At 43.6% G+C, this 4731-nt stretch overlaps 1 protein-coding gene across 2 annotated transcripts in view; it reads left to right on the top strand.

Annotated features, from left to right (window-relative positions):
* The window catches only part of SLAMF1 (signaling lymphocytic activation molecule family member 1), a 39451-nt gene that overhangs the window by 447 nt on the left and 34273 nt on the right, over nucleotides 1-4731 (top strand). The window lies entirely within an intron of this gene.

Below are 4731 nucleotides of genomic sequence, written 5' to 3'. Positions count from 1 at the left end.
GTGAGTGTTCATCTGCCTGATGGTTTGAGTCCCACGTTAGCTGCCTGGAATCAGCATATCTTTGTGGATGGAGAGAAGGTGCAGGGCTGGGGATTGTGTTTGGTCACTCTTCCTTAGGGACTGGCTGTCAGTTTCAACTGCCTCTTTCAAAGAGGAAGGAACATTATGAGTTCCTGGGCCCTTGGGTTTCCAAGACTCAACCCCACCAACCCCAGTTTCCAAGGAAATGAGGAGCTCTAAGCCAAAGGCTCCAGTCACTTTTCTGACCAGTCTTAGGGTGACAGGCTCTGGTAGAATTCCTGGTTGAGTGGTTGGTTTTACATGGGCATTCTTCTGACAAAGATCCAGCCTAGAGAGACTGAGCTGGATGGAGTGAGCTCTGGGAGATGATTTGCCCTACATCCCTGCCCTAGGAGGGAATCTGTGCCCATGCAGGCTGACAAACCAGGAGCATGGGTCAACAGAAAGCATTGGCTAGAGTGGGAAGAGAGAGTAGAAGTGAAAACTCCAGGCTTTTGGCTAATAACCAGCAGTGACCACAGTGCGGTCATACTGGTGTGTATTTTCTTGGAAGAGAAGGTCCAAGAAAGCAAGAGGGAAGAAGTTGGGATTTCTGGAGCCTAGGGCTGGTTACAGTATGTGGGAAATGCAAATTGGGGACCCTCAGAGAGTAGCTCCAGCAGGAAGGCCAGACAAGGGCTACCTTTGGATCTGGACTCTGTTCCTGTCTTTCTGGATATCTTCTTCCCAAGGCAGGCTCTTGCTTTCTGTTTAGAAGTATCAGGGCTATGAGAAAAGGTATTTGAGAAAGAAAAAGCCAAGCAAGAAGTGGACTTTGGACTGCCTGTGTGAGTGGGGTGAGAATCTCTTTCTGCTTATTTGTTTAGACTGTGGGAGGTAGCCTGGAGTAGAAGAGGTGGCATTACGGACAGGGGGGGAAATCCTGAGGCCCAGGGTGTTTTAAGCTTGGGGTTTTCAAGACCGCAAATCCAATATGGACTTTTCCAGGAAAAGCACCGAGATATACCAGGGATGTGGGGGTGCTGCACAATGGATGTGTCTTTTACCAGACAGCCAGATGAACAGGGCTTGCTCAGCCACTTTCTTTTGGAATCTGCAGACCCATGGGTCATACTTCCCAAGGTCTAGGAGAGAAAGAACTGAGCTCAGGGCTCAGAAAACCAAACTGAACCACTTTAAGTGGTCACAGGGAAAGGCAAGATTCCCTTGTTGCAACCAATTTGTGACTGCACCATTTTTGGAGCACTTCTTGGTGACTGTAAGGAGTGATGGTGCTGAACTGTGAGCTGGACTTTTCCATCTCTGTGCTTGCTAGCCTCTTGGCCAGCCTGGCCCATAGCATCTTAGGCACTGCTGACCAATAGCTGGTCCTATTGAGGCTTTGGAAGTCACCGGTCAGGGAGAAGCAGCCCAGCCTCACAAGGCAAGTCTATCCAATCGGAGGCTGCTCACTTCATTGCATGTTTTCTTCTTTGAATCTTCACAAAAGTTTTTCAGTGATTTTATTTTTAAATACACACCCTTTTGTGAAGCCCCAATAAAACCCAGGCAGAAATGCTTTGCAAATGGGGCAGGTTAGTCATGACAGATTTGCCCAAGCAAGAAGCTTGATACTTGTAAAACTGGCACCCACTCCCATTCTCATTTCTACTCAGCTCAACTTCTAATTCCCAGTCAGAATTGTAAAAATCAAAAAGTCCACATATCCCTTCCCCAAGTAAAGTGAATTTTTCATTTCCCCCAATGAGATTTGTTTTAATAGACTTTATTTTTTAGAGCAGTTTTAGGTTCACAGCAAAGTTGGGCAGAAAGAACAGAGATTTCCCATATACCCTCTGCCCCATACATGCATAGCCTCCCCTGTTATCAATATCCCCCACCAGGGTGGTACATTTGTTATAATTGATGACCTTACCTCAGTGAGTTTTTTTATTCCTCCATGCAGGTCCTCCACACCCCCTTCACACACTTTGGGGGAAGGTGAGGGACAAGTGTGTGGGTTCTAGACTTGGCCTAACCTTGTATGTTCAGTGGCCCATTCTATCCCAAGATGTCAATCTAGGCACTTCTATGTCTCAAAAATGTTAATACTGTGATGCGATGTGATGCTGTCACTTTCATTGTCTCCCTCACTGGACTGGAAATCAGAGTATCAGGGCTAATTGTTTTTATCCATAGATTGACTTTGAATGATCCCATTCAGCAGCTATTAGGGACAAATTATGTGTCAGCCACATCATTTGTCAAGGGTGCAATGGTGCAAGGTGTGGGGAAAACAAAATGAACAACAGCCACTGCGCAGCACCTGACACTGTTTCTGTACTGAAAGCCTGTACACAAATGTTTGTTGAGTGAATAATATTAGCATATACTGCATACTTGCTTTATACCAGGCACTGCTCTAAATGCTTTATGTGTGTCAGTCATTTCATTTTCACGCCAACCCTATAAGATATGTATGTATTATTGGTACCATTAAAACTTTATAAATGAGGAAAGGGGCACAGAGTAGTTTAGCAATTTCTCTGTGCTCACATAGCCATCTGACTCCAGAGGCCTCAATGAGTGAAACTGGACAAGCCCATGTTTGGGAAGCAGGGTGGGGAGAATGCCACAATTTGTATCCAGATCCCATGGTAAAAATTAGAATGTGCTATCTATAATTGAAAAATATGAGTGGAATTGAATTGAAATCAATTGAAGTATAGAAGTGTTCAAAAGGTGAGAGACTGATAAAAATCATAGAAGAATGTAGAGGGCATATAAGAAGTATTTGACCTGTAATTTGGGAAATGAAAATGTTTTTTCATCACGCAAACATTCATTTAATTTTTTTTGTTAACCAGTTTGTTTATTGATTATCACATCTGTAAAACATGTCATGTCTATGAAACTTCAACAGTACACAAGAGTATTTAGTCAAGACTAATCTGCCTTCCATACCTCATGCTGGAGGCAACCACTGTGACCAGTTTCTTGTGTGTCTTTCCAAATGTATAGGTCTTCGTGTTTGATAGATCAGTAGAGTGACTATAGTTAACAATAATCTATTGTACATATCAAAATAGCTGGAAGAGAATAATTCAAATGTTCTTAGCATAAAGGAAAGAGAAATACTCTAGGTGATACTTATCCCAATTACCCCGATTTGATCTTTATACAACATGTGAATGTATCAGATAGCACATGTACCCTGAAAATATGTACATCTATTATGTATCAATTTTTTAAGAGAAGAAATCAGAGACTTAAGGATAAAGAGGGTGGGGAAATAAAACTTTTCTGGACTTTTCAGTGTCCTGGTGAAGAACACTAGCTTCCTGACACTTTTTTCATACCATGAGAATTAAATCCGTAGTCATTTGTATAGGTAATTGCTCTGATCCAAATGAATAATAAAACTTTTCCCGAGAGGACCAAATGGTTACAGCCTGAACAACGTCCCTAGGTAGAGCGCCCAAGGTGCCATGAAGCCTGGAGTCGCTATCTTCCTAAGCAGGCTAGCATAAGCTTGTGCCTTCATTTTGCAACATGCAAGAAGGAATGAGCCCCAGAACTTGGAGGCAAGTCCCAGGACTTGTCATAAAAACCAAGACATGTAAGGGACTATATGGCTCCTGGAGAGATTTATTTACCTATCAAAGTGTTGGAATAAGGAGCAGACCTTTAAGAAGGGCAGGGGGGATAACTGCCTCCTTCCCCTTTTATAGGTAGGGAAAATAATTTGTCCTTGTTTCTTACGTATGGAGTGTCTGGTTACTCACATAAAACTCTTTTTTTTTTTTTTTTTTTGAGTCTCGCTCTGTCGCCCAGGCTGGAGTGCAGTGGCGCGATCTCGGCTCACTGCAAGCTCCGCCTCCCGGGTTTACGCCATTCTCCTGCCTCAGCCTCCCGAGTAGCTGGGACTACAGGCGCCCGCCATCTCGCCGGGCTAGTTTTTTTGTATGTTTTAGTAGAGACGGGGTTTCACCGTGTAGACCAGGATGGTCTCGATCTCCTGACCTCGTGATCCACCCGTCTCGGCCTCCCAAAGTGCTGGGATTACAGGCTTGAGCCACGGCGCCCGGCCGGCCCACATAAAACTCTTATCACATCATCCTAGGGGGAAGCGGGGACCAAAGCATTTACTATTTACTGTGAGTCATTTAATAAGAAATTTGAATCTAATCCAGAATATCTCATGTGCACATTTGGGATAAAGTTAATAAAAATGAATATTAAAAACTTAGCTCCAAATAAATAGGTCTGATGGGTTTGATTTTTATGGAACTTGAGAAGGAGTATTCCAGAAGGAGGCACAAATGCAGAGGTAAAGGGTTTCAAGTGTTCAGGGGAAAATGGCAAGTTGTCTGTTGTACCTGAAACCTAGGGTTTATATTTAAGGCACTTCCATGTCCTAAGCTGGCAAGTGGGGAAAAGGGTCCCCACCACTTTCCTCCATAACATACCTCTTAGGGATGTTATAAAGGCAAATCAGAGTACATTACAATTTTGGTGGGAGGAGGACTTGGACTCTGTGTTGTCATTTGCTCATTCGTTCATTCATCCATTTTTTTTTATTAATTCACTGGGGCAACAAGGATTTACTGAGCTCCTACTATGTCCCAGGTGGGTGTTAGGGATACTGCAGTGAATAAAACAGACACGGTCCGTACTCTTGGAAGCTTATAAGAGTAAGGGATTACAGGCATTGAACCAGAGTTGAACACA

Source organism: Piliocolobus tephrosceles, chromosome 1 (genome assembly GCF_002776525.5).
Source record: "Piliocolobus tephrosceles isolate RC106 chromosome 1, ASM277652v3, whole genome shotgun sequence".
NCBI lineage: Eukaryota > Metazoa > Chordata > Mammalia > Primates > Cercopithecidae > Piliocolobus > Piliocolobus tephrosceles.
Note: the sequence above shows the minus strand (reverse complement) of the source record. Positions and strands in the feature narration are given on the sequence as shown.